Below are 19,321 nucleotides of genomic sequence, written 5' to 3'. Positions count from 1 at the left end.
TCCCATCAGTAGGTAAAAAAGCTGTAATATCTCTCATCTCTAAAAAAAAAAATCTGATTTCCTTTTCTCTTAACCTTATCAGTTACCTAAGAGATGTTCTGGGCTTCTCTCTCTCCCTTTGCTATGTCCAATCACTTAGCTATCCTTCTTTTATCTGTTGTTTCCTACTGTTACTTAGTTCAGTCCTTGGCTAGCATCTCGCTGAATAACTTGAATAGACTCCTGTTACCTTTCCCTTTCTTGGTTCTCTAGCCCAGGCAAGAGCATTAGGTTAAATCAAGACACTACAAATATACCAGATTTCAAGAATTAAATCTTTTCTGATTCTTAGATTTACCATCTTAAGGAACATTTTCTATTATATCATATTTTTCAAAAGCTTCGTAAGATTATTTACTACTCATTAAAGAAACTCAGGATTTCTTACTCTGGTAACAAAAGTCTAAAATTATACTTTCTAATTTATATATCTTGATGACTTTGCTGAATTATTGACACTTTTTCTCAAGTGTCTATTGAGACACTCAAGTCTATTCCCTTTCTATTTAACTATGGAAATTCAGTTAATGCTTTTGAAAAAATAAATGAGTGAAAGCATTGGTAATATAATAAGCATCCATATTCTTGCCATTCAGAGTAAAAAACAGTTAATTTATCATCTTTTACTACAGAGTTTTTATTTCCCAAAGGGAAAAAAAACATTGTGGAGAGAGTAAAAAGGTCCTTAACTCCTACCTCTCGTTGCGTTCTTCCATATTATTCCCCTCTATAAATCACACTGTTGTCACTATTTGTGAATATTTTCCATTCTACTCTTTTGCTGAATTCTGTGCAGGGTTGAATGCCTTCGCAACTTTTTTTTTTTTTTTTTCTGGAGCAGAATGAAGGAATGGGGAGTACTAGGGCATATTTCTGCATGAACTTACTTGTCATACGGACAAAGAGTTTTCTATCTATCCTTTAAGGCCCAGTTTTATCTATCCTTTACGATCTATTATCCTTCTTGTTATGTAGAACTTGCATGCTAGTATATTTGGAAATCTTTTTTATACAATGTACCATGAAAATTATATATATATATATACACACACGCATATATGTGTATATAAATGTTTCTTGAAATTGGCATTACCTTTTATCATCTCTGAGACTATATTTACATCTGCACCTGAAAATTGCATAGCAGAATATATACATACACCCACACTTACAACCCCATGGATTCATATATATCTCCTTCTGTTCACTTATTTTATTCCAAATATACAAAAATAAAGGAATGAACAGTAGAATGGTCAACTAAGGCACTTCTAATGCTTCCAATTCAGTAGGTTCTCATTATCTAAGTGATGTGCCATACTGCTAATTATTCATTCCTTTTATTACACATGGCACTAGTAAAAAGTAATAAAGGGCTCTTAGCTACTTGAAGTGTTCCCATAACCTATAGGAGCACCATTTGTCTTGGTGGCAGCTAGGAAAGGAGCAAAGAACAATTCATCTTTTTTTGACTCATATTTCCACTTAAATGTAGAGAGATAAAAAGCAAGAGACAGCTTGTACTAATTAGGAGGAGAAAATTTAAGAGAATATTGCTCTTGGCAGTGTTCAAAATACCAAGGTCAAACATGTACTTCTGTAACACTTTGCTTCTCACCAGAATAGTGTATTGAGTGGGAGAATTTCATGGTGGCGTCTTTTTGGATTCTACAAGGGCTGAGCAGCACAGAGTCAAGAGGTTAAATGTGATTTTCTTAAATGGTCACAGGGAAACCTAAGATCCTGTTTACTCATTAAACATAATTCTTAGAACATTCATCGAAGCCCGAAAGACTAATTCATCTCGGTCTAATACTAATACTACTACTCCCTTGGGGTGCCATTTATTTGCTCTGCCGTTTAAAAATGGCTTAGAAAATGAGGTTCAAGGACTCCTTCTCTTTTCCACTCCCACCCCTTTATACATCATATAATTTAGCAATGTCATGACTTTTTGACTGACATGGCTCATTCGTATGGAATAACAAGTTACTGATTATCTAGTTCTTGTCTTCACAGAAAACGACACCTCCTGGAAAAATCAATCTGTTCTGTGTCCTTTCTCATTTATTGGCAGATTAAGAAATAAAATAGATGTTTGATGAAGACCAATATTTCTTATTTTATTAATCTGAAAACTCAGGTATTCCCGTAAAATTTCTCACCAATGCCATCTATTTCCTAGGAAAGAATTAGGTAATTTTTAAATGTTCTGTAAGATCAGTAACACAATACAACTAAAATTACTTTAACTAATTGAAACTAAATCGCACCTGTCAAAATAATTTTGGAATGCAATTTCTATAATTTCTACTATACATATTCATGCAATTTCTAATTCTGATCTCTTAGGGTCTCACTTTTAATATTGTCAGGGTTTTGGTGGAGATCATTAAACTCTATGTAGAATTAAGCATAAGTTTGCTCTCCATTTTAAATTGTTAATAAATTCTGTGTTGTCTTTGTTCAAAGAGGCTTTCATTCAATTCCTTCACTTTTTTTTTTTCTATTAGGCATTACAAAGTAATTAAAATATACTTAGGGAAATTACACTTTGTCAGGACAAGGCCCTTTTATCACTAATAGTCAGGTATGCATCTCAACAAGTGAAGCACAAAGAGGGAGAAATCATATAATAGGAATGTACTAATTCTTCTCAAAAATTACAGTTTATTCTACTGAGTGTAAGTTTCATGCGTATAGAAACCTTTTTTAGCCTGTTCATTATACTATCAACTTGTTTAGTGCTTGATATAATAAGTGCTCAATAAACAGTATGAAATAAATGATGTTGGAGTTCCCGTTCTTGGCTCAGTGGAAACAAATCTGACTAAGAACCATGAGGTGGTGAGTTCGATCCCTGTCCTCGCTCAGTGGGTTAAGGATCCAGCATTTCTGTGAGCTGTGGTGTAGGTCGCAGAAAGGGCTCAGATCCCACATTGCTGTGGCTGTGGTGTAGGCCAGCAGCTACAGCTCTGATTGGACCCCCTAGCCTGGGAGCCTCCATATGCCACGGGTGCAGCCCTGAAAAGACAAAAAAAAAAAAAAAAGAAAGAAAGAAATGATGTTGTTGACCTTGTCCACTCAGAATAAATTTCCAAATCCTAAAATAAATGTTGTAAATACCTGGCTTTTAGTGGTTTATGTAAATAGCTATATCTCGGTTTTAAGCGATGTTTTATGTGTTTTATTTCTTTTATAATGCTAATCCAGAGCAGTTGACCTTAACCTTCTACATGATGCATCACTTAAAACTGTTTTATGATTCTGTCATAATTCATCCACATAAACCCCTCACGTGAGAGATTGGATTTTTAGATAAATCAGGAATAAAAGAACATCGTGCTACGTGGATGCCATTTCTTTCTCTCCCTTCAGTTGGAAAACTAAGATGAATCCTACCTCAGTGGGCCAACAAGAAAAAGAGCTTAGCTCATAACTGAGAGCTATTGCTTTTCTTCACCTCTGTATTATACTTGGATCCTTCCATTTGAGATGCATAGGAATTTTCCCATTTTTCAGGCCTCAAATCTCTGTATCTGGTATGTTGTCTAACAGACTGTCATTGGCTTTTCTTTAGCCAAGCAACTTTTGAGAATATCACAGACTCTAGCTTTTCATGCTATATTTAGAAGATAATTTGCTGCACCTTCTTGGATCGATTTTGCCATCTCAGTTACTTTGTGAGAGATAATTGACATTCTTTGTGCTATGACAACTGTATGTGATGGATTAGTTCTAGTAGTTGACACTGGTTAGTTTCATATCAGTCACAGAATTTGATGAGCAACCAGTTTCAAATTCTATGCAAGACCCAAGAGATGTCCAGGAAAATAGCAGGAATGAACTTTAGTAAAAGAGCAAACGTGTTCTCTCTTTAAAGAAATCTTCAGTTTTCCAAAGTCATGAAGAAGATGAAACTCAGTTGACTGTTAGTAAAACAGTATCTAATGGTCAGTATATATTATGGTTGAAAATCTTCAGGGTATACCTATAGCTAAATATTGTGGTACCTTTATATCAAAGCATTAGAACCTTAACACATACAGCTAACATCACTTTTTAGTAATTAATCATGTATAATTTATCCTACCAAAAATTTAAAATTATTTCAAAAGGATTTATAAGAAACATAGTTAGCTATGTTTAAAGGAGTGCATAATGAGGAGATATTTTGGAGACAGTTTCCTCTTATAATATTAAAGATTAAGGAAATACTGATAGAAATGATAATGTCTATTAAAACATTGACTGGCAGAAGGTATATCTCTAGAGTTAATACCTTTTGAAGGAAGACTTTAAGACTCTTATGAATTGTATTTTCTTTTGTGATGATTTATCTAGTTTATCTCCTTACAATTATACTCTCAAAGCTTGTTTTCCTTTAGTATTCTAAGTTTAGATAAAATTTGAAGACATACTCTTTATATCGTTCAAAATAAACGTTAATTATTCTCTTTGACTTAGGTGATTTAATATCTTGGAGCTCCTCTACACTGATCTGATATTGCTATATTTAACCTCACACTGTTCTTCTGGCAGATAAGTGAAGATGCTTAGTAATATTTTCTGCACATTAGTGACTAGAGAGGAATGACTTGAGCCTGAACTAACGTCAGCACAATGCCGCAATACCCAATTGTGAAGTACAATTTAGTGTCCAGCATATTCAAACAATATAGAGAATAGTTTGCTAATACCTATTATTTAAAATGGATCAATGCTACTTAACTCATTCGGCAAATTCTCACTTTGTGTGTTTCCTTTCCACTTCTAAGTTGGCCAGATGATTCATCTTCACAAAACCTCAGAACCATCTCTTTAATACCTTTTTCTTCTGCAAAACTATGCTCAGATTTCATGGGTCTTGATTCCCCTGAGCGTATCTTTGGACACCAACCATATTTCTACCTCTTGAATCACATCTGAACCAAATCACCGTAAAAGATTTTCCCTTCGAATATTCTCTTATAGTAGTCTTCAAATTAACTTTACTGTTCCTTTTTTTAAGGTTAAACATAATCTTTTCACTCCCTCCCTGCTCTCTCTACCTCTCCTTCACTTGTTTTCCTCTCCCTCTCTCCCTCCCTCCTTTCCTTCCTTCCTTTCCTGTCTTTGTTCCTCTATCTCTTTCTTTTTCTTCCTCCCTCCTTCTTTTCTTTCCATTAGCTCTTTTTTTTTTTTTTTTTTTTTTTTCAGTTCATTCATCTTAGGCCAGGGCCTTTTTGTGCCAAGATTTTTTCCCAAAAACTAAATTCTCAGTTGCCACATTCTCAAAATTATAAACATGGAGAATCTTTTCTGTGTTCCAGTAAACTAGAGATAGCAACATAATTTACTCAAATTACAGGCTGTTTAATTTAGCCCATGGTGGCTAAATGATGCTAAATACTGAGAGGGTTTATTTGCTGAAAATTCATTCCTTGGTAAATTATTGATTTGCTTAATTTTATAAAATAGTCACTATGGTGAATTTCCCCATTTTCAGAGACATGACTATTTTAGTCATCTCAGTTTTTTATTAATAGAGAAGCTATTGCTATAGGGGTCTCTATAAATATGGGTTGTATAAAGTTGTTTTATAATAGATAGCAATTAACTAGAGAAGACTTTGGTCAGAGGGTACATAACTCAGATATAATGTGAATATGTTTCGCAGATCTAATCTACAGTACTGTGACTCTAGTTAATAAGAGTGTTGTCCATGTAAAATTTGTTAATAGATGTAGTTCTCATTGTAGCTCAGCAGAAATGAATCTGACTAGTATCCATGATGATGCAAATTTGATCCCCGGCCTTACTCGCTGGGTTAAGGATCTTGCATTGCTGTGAGCTGTGGTGTAGATCATAGGTGCAGTTCAGATCTGGCATTGCTGTGGCTGTAGCACAGGCCAGTGTCTGCATCTCCAGTTCAACCCCTAGCCTGGGAACCTCCATATGCCATGGGTGTAGCCCTAAAAACCAAAAAAAAAAAAAAAAAAAAGTTAAGAAAATAGATCTTAAGTGGTCTAAACACACACAAACATAACTCTGTGAGATGATGGATATTCTAGCTTGGCGACCATTTACCAATGTGGTAATCATTTCAATGGAAAGGCATACCAAAGCATCATGCTGTACATCTTAAGTGTATACAATTTTTTTTTTCCTTTTAGGGCAGCACCTGTGGCATATGGAAGTTCCCAGGCTAGGGGTTGAATTTGAGCTGCACCTGCCAGCCTATGCCACAGCAACAGCAATGCCAAACTGCATCTGCAACCTATACCACACCTTGCAGCAGTGCTGGATCCTTAACCCACTAAGTTAAACCAGGGGTTGAACCCACATCCTCATGGATACTGGTTGGATTCTTAACCCACTGAGCCACAACAAGAACTCCTAGGTGTATACAATTTTTATTTGTCAATCATACCTTTAAAAAGCTGGGGGAAATTAGTAAACATTAAAGAAGCAGATAGTGTGGACCTGTATGGAGAAATGTACTCAAACAAGTGACTCGGTAAAAAATATGCTAGAATAGAGTGGGATAAGTCTGAATGAAGAGACTCTTGTTGAGGGTAGGTGTTATTTATTCAATAGTAAGTGACAGAATTCAAGTAATTTGACTTGGAGCACTTAGAACAGTATAAAGAGTATAAATAACCATATAAACATCTTATACTCATGTACACATACACTGTGGATGTGTGCCTGTGTGTACATTAGGAAAGCACTGAGGATAAACATGAGTTGTCAGTTGTTGAAAATAATTCCAGCCTCAGTCAGAATATGCTGAGTTTCCTTAAGAATCAGAGATTCTCATAAATAGAATTAGTTCAGGTGACCTAGCTGTGGTCACTAGGATGAAAATTTAGACCTCTCTCTAACTTGCTTGCCCCCAGATTCCTTCCCTGGAAAAGCAGGTAAGTTTCTAAACCCTAAACACAAGCTGAATATGGTGAAACCACCAGTTTTCTCTAAAGGTGAACAAATTCAGAATTCTTTTTCTGTCTTGCCCATCCTAAGATTTCTTACCTGGAAAGAAAGAAGATTTATGTATGCCAAATATGAACTGAATTTGGGGTGACATCAGCAAATTCAAAGGAGAAAAAGTGCTGGGGTTCTAAGTCTCACAGTGATGGTGATTACATATATATATTTTTAATTCCTGGAGTGACGATATGAGGGAAATTCAACAGGTGTGGTGGGCCTGGATGGTGGGCTTAGGTTCGACATGGTTGTGATGGTTCATTAGAGAGATAGACTCAGGAGATAACATAAAAACATTTATTATTTTGCTGAATAACATTATTAATATTTTGCTGAATAGAACCTAGAGTCTCTATGTGTGTTGTATCATCTTAGTTTCAGTTTTGGACTGCTGTAGATTATTTCTTTTTTGTTATTATTTTTTAATAGTTATTTCCCTAATACAATTTTTTATACTCTATAGCATGGTGACCCAATTACAAATAAATGTACACATTCTATTACTGCACATTATCATGCTCCATCGTAAGTGACTAGACATAGTTCCCAGGGCTACACAGCAGGATCTCATTGCTAATCCATTCCAAAGGCAATAGTTTGTATGTATTAACCCCAAACTCCTCAACAACAAGTCTATTCTCCAAGTCCATGATTTTCTTTTCTGTGGAAAGGTTCATTTGTGCCTTATGTTAGATTCCAGACATAAGTGATGTCATACGGTATTTGTCTTTCTCTTTCTGACTGACTTCACTCAGTATGAGAGTCTCTAGTTCCATCCATGTTGCTGCAAATGGCATTCTTTTGTTCTTTTTTATGGCTGAGTAATAGTCCATTATGTATATATACCACATCTTCCTAATCCAATCGTCTATCGATGGACTATATTATTAATGTTATCCAAGGAGATCAGTTTTAAAATAAAGAATAAACATGTATAGAAGTTTATGCAATTTTAGGTCCAGAATTTTTCTTTTACTAATGTATTTTTATTTAAAGACAACTAGCACAAAAAGCATTCTAAGCTGGCATGGGATGAGCAAAATTTGTTTTTTGAACTGTTAACTTTACTGTAAGCAAAAAAGATTCTGTTTTCTTGAAATTTTGCAAATGCTTTCATTTAGCACCAGCCAAAGTAGCCATGTTTCTATTACTGTGGTTTAAATCCTATGACAAGTAGAAAAAGATACTTGAAAATTTAAAAAATCCAGAAATACATATATGCTCAATTCCAGAGAACCTATATACTGACATTTCTATCTTCTTTGCATACTTGAAATGAAGCTATAATACTTTGGTGTATAAAAATGATGAGGCACTGAGTTTTACTGGATGTTCCTGGCTTGCTCAGTGTTTATGTTGGAGTTAGACTTCCTAGCCCAGCAACTCTGTCTGTGCCGTAAAGTACGCAAGGCGACTTGACTTTTGGTGTTATTTGCTCTTTCTGTTTTTATACAGACATCATTCTCTCAGACATTGATCACCATAATGTAAATAAGCATCTTTTAAAAGCTAAAGCTCCAGTACTTTCATTTGATCGGAAATCCATCCAGCAGCAACTTGACCTGGGTTGTGGAAGTGGACTCAGCATGAAAACTTGTTTCCACCATTCATCCCCTGTGACCTGTCTACGTTCTAAAAAGAACATTCAATTACTAGTACCCTTCCTATTTTGTAACCTTTGCCCATGGTGAATCCTTCAATATGAAAAAAAGTCCAGTGTTCCAAAGACGAAATGAGTCTGAAATGTACCCATCATCTGTAATCTAGCTGCCTGACTAGCTGTAGGCATAGAAAAGAACAACTCCCTGCCATGCACTCATGTCTGAGAAAAGAGGTGATGACATCTTTTAGTCTTTTCTCCATGGGAGCTCATTTCCTTTTTCTCCATTCATGGCATTTCTAAAATCCACATCCAAAGAGAAAGGAGAGGAAAAGAAAAAAAAAAAAAGACATATGTGAAATGCAATTGTCAGCTATATCTTGAAATCGACACTTCACTAGCAAGAGGCTATAAGGCAGGGGTTCTATGGCCTCTTATCAAGGTTCAGTTTCAAAGCGTGACCAGTTGCGCCTTAGACTTTTCCTGCAACCACAAAGATTCTACCCATCAATTTTGAGCATCAAAACTGCAGCCCTTTCTCTCATCTCAGTAACAGATGACTGGAGGTCAGGTTATAAAATATAATTGGCAGCTTGGAATGAGGCTGAACACAATAGTTTGCAAACCTATGTGACCCTGAAGTGTATGAGTGGCTGCCTACCTGTGTGGGGGGGGAGCAAGAGGGCATGAGTCATGATTCAATGTCCTGAACAAAACCAGCGAGCATCACACCTTTTCTGAACATTACTCTTCCTCCAGTATCACTCATCCCAGTGAATGGAGGCCCAAGAAACCAAACATAACTCTTCCCTTTCCCCTGTTGTCTCACATCCAAATTCCAAATATTGCTATAATTAACTCATCCATTTACTTATCTCCATCCCACATTCAAACTTATGCCTCTGACGTATCTTGTCTGGATTCTTAAAACTGTCCTCAAAATATCTTCCTGCCTTCAGTTTTGGTCCTTTCTAACATAGACTTCACTGTAAGACATTTGATTCTTGTAATTCATACAATCATTCGGAAAAGCAGACATCCTTATAATTCTCAGTGTTGCTATTGTCCTCAAAATCCTGAACTCCCTAATATCCTTAATGCTCAGCAATCCTTCTTTCTCTGTACTGAACTAAATGCCCCAGACTCTTCCATCTCTACCCTTACGTTCTGACATATGGTTCCTTTTCCCTGTAAAATATTCTTGCCTTTCTGGCTTGCTTCCACTCATCTTTTAAGTCTCAGTCTGTCTTGGTTGCTTCTCTAGTACTGCTCCTTTTGTTCCTGTATCATAATCCTCATTGTGCATTCTTGTGATAACATAGGTATCTCTTCACCATGAGAATGGACTTTCCATGCTGGCTCTGAGGGCAGAGAAGGTAGCTCAGCTTTCACTTACTGTCATATGCTCATGACTCCATAATGTTTGCTGAATGAAAGGATAAATTAACTTTTCTATACCCTCTGAGATCCAGGGCTTTGAATGGTCAGCTGAGATGTGGGTTTTCATCTCCTAGCCCATCTAGAATTTGAAGGAGGGGTTAACAAGACAAAGATCAGTGAAGGAATGTCTTTGCATCTTTGTAAAGAGAAGGAATAGATGGGGCTGCTCATCCACAGAGAAGACAGGGCTGCTTTGGGGAACATTGCCCCTGCTGGCTTTGCTCTCAAAGCTTCAACTTCAAATTGGGGGAAGCGGTGAACATGGGATAGGAACTTTAATCACAGCCTGATGTAAGTGGAGAACTCTATAGAATTAAGATATATAAGTAGTTCAAATGTACTATTAAAAAAAAAAAAGTCCCAAGCATTCAGGAAGCCTAAAATAATATAAGGTTGGTAGAATCGAAAACATGGAATCTTCTTTTACATTTTCTCTCATGGGCTGTCTTTTAAAAAATCCCTAATCCTCCCACCAACAGTCCAGGAGGGTTCCCTTTTCACCACACCACCTCCAGCATTTGTTATTTGTTGGCTTATTAATGATGACCATTCTGACTGGTGTGAGGTGGTATCTCATGGTCGTTTTGATTTGCATTTCTCTAATAGTCAGGGATGTTGAGTATTTTTTCATGTGTTTGTTGGCCATCTGTATATCTTCTTTGGAGAAATGTCTATTCAGGTCTTTTGCCCATTTTTCCATTGGGTTGTTGGCTTTTTTGCTGTTGAGTTGTGTAAGTTGCTTGTATATTCTAGAGATTAAGCGCTTGTCAGTTGCATCATTTGAAACTATTTTTGTCCGTTCTGTAAGTTGTCTTTTTGTTCTCTTTTTGGTTTCCTTTGCTGTGCAAAAGCTTGTCAGTTTGATTAGGTCCCACTGGTTTATTTTTACTTATTTCTGTTGCTTTAGGAGACTGACCTGAGAAAAAACTCATAAGGTTGATGTTGGAGAATATTTTGCCTATGACCTGAGAAAAAATTCATAAGGTTGATGTCAAAGTATGTTTTGCCTATGTTCTCTTCCAGGAGTTTGATGTCTTATATTTAAGTCTTTAAGCCATTTTGAGTTTATTTTTATGCATGTCGTTAAGTGTGTTGTAGTGTCATTGATTTGCATACAGCTGTCCAGGTTTCCCAGCAATGCTTGCTGAAAAGACTTTTTTTTTCCCATTTTATTTTTTTTTTTTTGTCTTTTTTTTTTTTTTTTTTTTTTTTGCTATTTCTTAGGGCCGCTCCCGCGGCATATGGCGGTTCCCAGGCTAGGGGTCCAATCGGAGCTGTAGTCTCCGGCCTACGCCAGAGCCACAGCAACGCGAGATCCGAGCCGCGTCTGCAACCTACACCAGCTCACGGCAACGCTGGATCGTTAACCCACTGAACAAGTGCAGGGACCGAACCCGCAACCTCATGGTTCCTAGTCAGATTCGTTAACCACTGCGCCACGACGGGAACTCCTTTTTCCCATTTTATATCCTTGCCTCCTTTGTCAAAGATTAATTGACCATAGGTGTCTGAGTTTATTTCTGGGTTCTCTATTCTGTTACATTGATCTGTATGTCTTTACCATAGTGTCTTGATGACTGTGGCTTTGTAATATTGCCTGAAGTCTGGGAGACTTATGCATCCTGCCTGGTTTTTATTCCTCAGGTTTGCTTTGGCAGTTCTGATCTTTTGTGGTTCCCTATGCATTTTCGGATTGTTTGTTCTACCTCTGTGAAAAATGTTGTGGGTAATTTGATGGGGAATGCATTGAATCTGTAGATTGCTTTGGGTAGTAGGACCATTTTTATGATATTAATTTTTCCAACCCAGGAGCCTGGAATATCTTTCCATTTCTTTACATCTCTTTTAATTTCCTTGATTAATGTTTTATAGTCTTTGGCATATAAGTACTTTACCCTTGGTCAGGTGTCTTCCCAGGTATTCGATTTTTTAGGGTGCAATTTTAAAAGGCATTGTATTTTTGTATTCCTTTTCTAATATTTCATTGTTAGTATACAGAAATGTGACTGATTTCCTAAATGTTAATCTTGTATCCTGCTACTTTGCTGAATTTGTTAATCAGTTCAAGTAGTTTTTAGGTTGAGTCCTTAGGGTTTTCTGTATATAGTATCATGTCATCTGCGTACAGTGACAGTTTTACCTCTTCTCTTCCTACTTGGAACAACCACTATGGAGATCAGTATGGAGTAACCTTAGAAATCTATACATAGAACTACCATATGACCCAGCAATCCCACTCTTGGACATATATCTGGACAAAACTTTCTTTAAAAAAGACACATGCACCCACATGTTCATTGCAGCTCTATTCACAATAGGCAAGACATGGAAACAACCCAAATGTCCATTGGCAGATGATTGAATTAGGAAGATGTGGTGTATATATACACAATGGACTATTACTCAGCCATAAAAAAGAACAAAAGAATGCCATTTGCAGCAACATGGATGGAACTAGAGACTCTCATACTGAGTGAAGTCAGTCAGAAAGACAAATACCGTATGACATCACTTATGTCTGGAATCTAACATAAGGCACAAATGAACCTTTCCACAGAAAAGAAAATCATGGACTTGGAGAATAGACTTGTTTTGAGGAGCTTGGGGTTAATAGATACAAACTATTGCCTTTGGAATGGATTAGCAATGAGATCCTGCTGTGTAGCCCTGGGAACTATGTCTAGTCACTTATGATGGAGCATGATCATGTGTGAAAATAGAATGTGTACATGTATTTGTAACTGGGTCGCTGTGCTGTACAGTAGAAAAAATGTATTAGGTTAATAACTATTAAAAAAAATAATAACAACAAAAAATCCCTAATCCTGACCAGCTTGCTAGCCTTCCTTCCTTCCTTTATCCTGCCCCAGTCCCTCTCTAAGCACACAGTTATTGTGAGCCTACAACATGCCAAATTTCTAGGGGTTGAGGATTCAATGGTAATGAATTAAAAACAACATCACCAGACTCAGGGATCTGATGTTTTAGTGGGGAGTGTAATAAGTATGTAAATGTATAATATAATGTCAGGTAGTGATAACTTCTCTTAAGAAAAATAAAGCAGGGTGAGACATAAAGGGTGACTAGATTTAGGTGTGTGGAGGGTGGTGGGAATAGGCTATTCTAGACATAGGGAACAGAACAGATTTCCTGAGAAGATATCAAAGAAAAATTGCACTGGATAGAATTAAACAGTCAAGGGAGACTTTACTCAAGACTTTTGCGGCGGGGTCAAGACTATTGTACTTGAGGAAAGGGATAACAATTCTCCTGACACAAAAGGTGGAAGAGTTTTTAAGGACTGGGGCGAGTGAGTGGAAGACTACTGAAGGATATTAGGGGGTAGGTGGTCAAGCGATTTGGCCATCTTGTTTGCTAATTTTCCCTTATGGAAGTTGGGCTCCTGTCCTCTCACAGCGACTGGAAGACAGTGGTATCATCTTCCATGATGATTACATATCAGAGAGGTGGTCCCATGTCCTTGAGAAACACATCCCTTGGTTGTAAGACTGGCAAGTGGCTGAAAGAAGATTTACACCTCAGATGGGACTGAGAAAGAATTTAATGTTGTAAGTTTTCTAAAAGAGAAGGGAGGTCAGGGGTCTATAGTTGGAAACAAACTCATGTAAAGTTTAGTCAAACTAAGGGGAATATTAAAGCCATTTTGGTCAAAGGTAGGATTTGGATAGAGACATAGAGAAAGAGAGAGGGAGAGAGAGTTGAGAACAGATCTGAGCAAAAGCCCTGGAGGCTGAGGCAAGAGCAGGTGCAGGGACCACCACAGAGCAACCAACTTAAAGCTGATGGAGCAGTCAAAAATGCCAGTAGGGCTCAGAGGAGTGAGCAAGGAAGGGCATGGGCTGGAGGTGAAGCCAGAAAACTGGGCTGAGACCAGTGGAAATTTTTCAGAAAAGAGTGGAGTTTATTGTGAGGACTCCGGAAAGCTGCTGGAGGGTTTAAAGAAGAGGGTTTAAAGTAGAGGACCTCTCAAGCTGCTGTATGAGAAATGAGCTCAGGGGTTGGAGGGCAGAAGCAGGAAGACTATTTAGGAGGCTGCTTCAATAATGTGGGCATGAATCTTGGACTGTGGTGGTAATAGTGGTGTTAGGGAGGCTTTACATGCATGCAGATATATATTTCTTGCTGAAGAAATGGATAGAGATTAAAAAAAAAAAAAAGAGTTAAGGAAGGTTCAAAAATTTTGACCTGAGTGGCAATGTGAATAATGTTGTTACCATGGGATGGAGAAGTCTGGATGGTGAGCAGGTTTGGAGGCTTGTGGGGGATAGAAAATGATTGGATAAGTTAAATTTGGGGAGTCAAGTGTATATGTCATCTGGGCCATTGCATGTATTACCCTGTAGCTCAAGGGAGATGTCAGAGATGGAGAGAGTTATTTGGGAGTCACTGGAGAGTAGCTAGTACTTAGAGCCGGGTCCAATTTCTTTTAAGATATGACAGTAAGAGAGAGCGAACATTTATTTTTCAAATTTACTCTTATCTGACAGATAAGAGTTTACTGTTTACTGACTCATTGCAGAATTTTTTTAAAAAAAATCCACTTGGATTAATATCTACTCACTTTTTTCTTTCAGTAAGTGTTTCCTTTGATACATCTAGGGTTGAATTATAGACGAAGCAAATGCTTTAAGGCAATAGCAAAGCAAGTGCCCGAGTCTGTTCACATGGCTAAAACAAAGTTCCCTAGACTGTGTGGCTTAATAACAATAAAAATAAAATTTTTTATAGATCTGCAGGCAGGAGATCTAAGATGAGAGTGCTAGCATGGTCAAGTTCAACTCAGAGCCCTTTTCCTGATTGCAAGACTACTGACCTCTTCTTATTATAACCTCCTGAGGTGGAGAGCAAAGCGAGGAAGCAAGCTCTCATAAGGGCCCTAATTCTTTTCATGAGAGCTCCACCCTAGTAACCTCTTCTAATCATAATTACCTCCCAAAGACCCCACCTCCTAATACCATCACATCAGAGGGTAGGGTTTTAACATAAGCATCTTGAGGGGACATAAATATTCTGTTCATAATAGGAAGGGTGCTGCATATGTTTTGAAGTATGTGTTTGATATTTCAAAACAAATTTTGTTTTTTGTCTTTTTAGGGTCACACCTGCAGTGTATGGAGTTTCTCAGGCTAGGGTTTGAATCCAAGCTGAAGCTGCTGGCCACAGCCACCACAAAGCCAGATCTGAACCATGTCTGTGACCTACACCACAGATCATGGCAAGACCAGCTTTTTAGTCCACTGGGCGAGGCCAGGGATCAAACCCACATCCTCATAGATGCTGGTTGGGTTCATTACTGCTGAGCCACAATAGAAACTCCTGATATTTCAAAAATTTATATGAAGTAGGAATAATTGGAGAAGGCAGAATTGTGTTTGGCTTTTACAACCTCATTTTATAATTTATTATTTTGTAGAACATGCATATACTTGTGATAGAAGACACTATAAATTTCAATCTTAATACCGCCTTGGCTGGGCTCTGAGCTTGGTACTGGTGTCTATAAGAAACAAATGTCAGCTTACCCTGTTCATTTCATTCAATGTGTTTTTGAATCTCTTCTTAGCATTAAATAAAAGTGACTATGCATAAATGAATAATGACAGTCTGCATTAACTGCTAGTGCTTTTACTTCTTTATTAACTTTAATCAGTGGTAGATGAAACTCAAGGGATTTTAAAAATCAAGAAAACCCAGATGAGCTTCACAGAGAGAAAATCTCCAGATAATACTCTATTGTTTTGTCCTCCAATGTTTATTTTATTTTTATGTTTTTTCTACACAGTAATCAGGAAGTTGTTAAATATGAGGTCAGACAGAGGCACTGAGTGCACTCTCTGTGCCTGGCGGGATTCTAAGTGCTGGGGTTATATCTGTTTTTAAAAATGGATAAAAGTGTTTACTCTTTTTGGAGCAACCAGATGATAAAATGAACAGTGACATTTCAATGCTAAATGATAACAAATGCTGTGGATAAACGTAAAATAGGATTAATTTAATAGGGAGTGCTGGGTTGTGGGTAGGTTGCACTGGTACATAGGATGATCAGGAAAGGCCTCCTTGAAGGGATATTGGAGCAAAGGACATAAGGGAACAGGTCACGTAAACACCAAAAAAGAGCATTCCAAGTGGAGGGAACAGGGATAGCAGAGATTTCTGGGCTGAATCATGACTGGAATGTTTGAGGAATAGCAGGAGAACAGCTTGTCTAGAGCAAAATGAGGGAGAGGGAAAGCAGTAGGAAATGAGGTCAGAGAAATAGTGGGGAAGAGATAATGCAGGGCTTTTAAGCCATTGTGGTGACTTGGCACTAATTTGATGGAAAACCACTGGAGGCTTGGAAGCAGAGGAGTAAACTCTTACTTTGAAAGGATCACTCTGGCTGCCATGTAAAGAACAGACATCGGGGGCAGGGGTCAAGAGTGAAAGCAAGGAGAATTCTAGAAGGTTGTTGCAATAATACAGGTGAAGTAATGATTAGCAGTGACAGTGGACCATGGGGTCAGTGTGGAGGTAGTGAAGCTTGACTAGAAATATTTTGGAAGTACGGCTGGTAGGACTTACTGAAGGATTGAGAGAGAAAGGAGTCAAGGGTGACCTCAAGGTTTTGGACCTATAGAGCTGGAAGAATGGCATTACCATCTACTGAAATAGTAAGGGCTGTAGGAGGAATAGGTTTGAGGATGAAGATGAGGAATTTGTTCAAGGACATTTTAAGTTTGATAATGCCTACTAGATGTCCAGGTGGAATTATCAAGAAGGCAGTTAGATATGTGAATCTATGGTTCACGTTTGAGGTCTAGGGATATCTGTTCGGGATTCATCCACCTCTTCCTGGTATTTAAATAAATGAGGATAAGTAGACAAATTGTCTAAGGACTGAAGCCGGAGGTGCTCCCTCTGGCTTCTCCTTTGTTTAGAGGTTGGAAAGATGAAGAGGAATCAGCCAAAGAGAGTGAGAGGCAATGATATAGGGAAGAAATTCAGCGGAATGGTGTCCTAGAAACCAAGTGAGGAAGCATTTGAAGGAGTGATCACCCGTGTCTGATGAGGCTCACAGGTATAGAAATGCATCACCTGCGTCTGATAAGGCTCACAGGTCTAGAAATGAGGACTGAGAATACAGCATTGTGTTGAGCAACATGAAGGTCATTGGTGATCTTCACCAAGCAGTTTCAGAGGAACGGTGGGGTAGAGGCCTAGGTTGAAGAAGGTGTTGTAGGAGAGGATGGGTTGGGATCAGTGAATATAGTGTGAAGAATTTTGTTATAAAGGAGAGCAGGTCTTGACTGGAAGAACTGACATCAGAAGAGGTTTGCTCATTTGTTCCTTTCTTTAAATAAGAGAAATGCTTGTTAATGGTTGCAAACTGGTCATCAAGGAGAAATGGCTATCGTGGTGCTACAGGAGAGAAAGGGGAGAAGGAAGAATTGCTAGAGCCTTGTTCTTGAGCAGTGGATTAGGCCTGGGATTTTACTCAAGTGGAGAAGATGCCCTTAGCTAGAACACGAGGCCAAGGGTGGCTCCCTCTCCCCCGTCTCTCTCTCTGCCTCCCACCCCTCCGCCCTCTACCTCTCTTTTTTCTTCTTCCTCTGCTCTTGGTTCCTCTGCCTCCTTCCTTCCCTTGTTCTCTATATTCCACACCCATCCACCACACAAATACCTTTTGTCAAAAAGTAATTTAAGGTTGTTCCCTGGTGGCTAAGCAGGTTAAGGATCCAGTGTTGTCACTGCTATGGCTTGGGTGGTGTGGGTTCACTCCCTGGCTTGGGAACTTGCAGGTGCTGTAGGTGCAGACAAAAAAAAAAGGAGTTGCTGTCGTGGCACAGTGGTTAACAAATCCGACTAGGAACCAAAAGGTTGCAGGCTCAGTCCCTGACGTTGCTCAGAGGATTAAGGATCCGGTGTTGCTGTGGGCTTTGGTGTAGGTCACAGACACAGCTTGGATCCCGAGTTGCTGTGGCTGTGGTGTAGACAGGTGGCTACAGCTCTGATTTGACCCCTAGCCTGGGAGCTCCATATGCTGCGGGAAGCAGCCCTAGAAAAGGAAAAAAGACAAAAAAAAAAAAAAAAAAAAGTAATTTTACATGTCCTACTGGCAATTTGAAAATGTGAGGTATTAGAATTAAGATATGAAGAAATGGGGGAAAAACTACGACTTCAGCAGTAAATGAAAATGCTGAACTTAAGTATTGAAAATGCCTAAAAGTATTAAAATCCTATCATCTTGTATTAATTTAATGACTATTAATTAGCTAACTACCAATTCAAAGATGACTAATTTTTTGTAAATTTAATTCAAATATGTGATACTTAATCCATTTTTTTAATGTAGAACATGCTATTCATTTTCAAAATATTTAGGGTAAATATTTCTGATATTCTATCATGGTATAGCTTATATTTAATATGGAATAGGTTTACATGGAATTTAAAAATTTTCTTATCAACTCATAAAATTTTCTAAATAAAATGAAGTATACAAAACAGTGATAGCTACAAAACTGAACTATGCATAGAAAGTAACTACACATGAAACTTTTAAATAATCTCTTAAACATTTTTATTCCATTATCTTAACTCTCCAGGAAAATGAAACTAATGTGCATAATATTGGGATCCAAGTTCTTTTGCAAACTAAAGTGAATGTAGGAATTCATTATATGCTAAATCTAAAATAGATGAATTTTTATCATCTTTATCATACTTTAACTGTTCTAAGTGGTCCCTCTGGGGAGATATCTCTCTCTCTTTTTTTGGTCCATAACGAGCTGTGAATCCAGTTATGTGTCTTAAAAAATTTTCACTTTCTATGAATTTCCTGAATTTTCTTATGAACTTAAGACTTAATTTATTGCAATCAGTAGCAAAAGATTTAATTTCAGATTTTATTTGTTTCTTGATCCCCTTGTCTGCTATCTTTCAGGAATCTTACTCTTTTTTTTTTTTTTTTTTTTTGTCTTTTTGCCATTCCTTGAGCCGCTCCCATGGCATATGGAGGTTCTCAAGCTAGGGGTTGAATCGGAGCTGTAGCCGCCGGCCTGCAACACAGCCACAGCAACGCGGGATCCGAGCCACATCTGTGAGCTACACCACAGCTCATGGCAACGCCAGATCCTTAACCCACTGAGCAAGTCCAGGGATCAAACCCAAAACCTCATGGTTCCTAGTCGAATTCGTTAACCACTGAGCCACAACGGGAACTCCCAGATTTTATTTGTAATAATTCAACATTACTCCCACAGACTCTCAGAC

General features: G+C 37.9%; 1 protein-coding gene across 1 annotated transcript in view; it reads right to left on the bottom strand.

Moving 5' to 3' along the window:
* Positions 1-19,321, bottom strand: part of IMMP2L (inner mitochondrial membrane peptidase subunit 2) — a 989,629-nt gene that overhangs the window by 27,586 nt on the left and 942,722 nt on the right. The gene's annotated exons all lie outside the window — the stretch shown is intronic.

Source organism: Sus scrofa, chromosome 18, assembly GCF_054392235.1.
Source record: "Sus scrofa isolate SSC_HxYL_T2T_F1_AM1 chromosome 18, Sscrofa_HxYL_maternal_Yorkshire_Landrace_v2.0, whole genome shotgun sequence".
Taxonomy (NCBI): domain Eukaryota; kingdom Metazoa; phylum Chordata; class Mammalia; order Artiodactyla; family Suidae; genus Sus; species Sus scrofa.
Note: the sequence above shows the minus strand (reverse complement) of the source record. Positions and strands in the feature narration are given on the sequence as shown.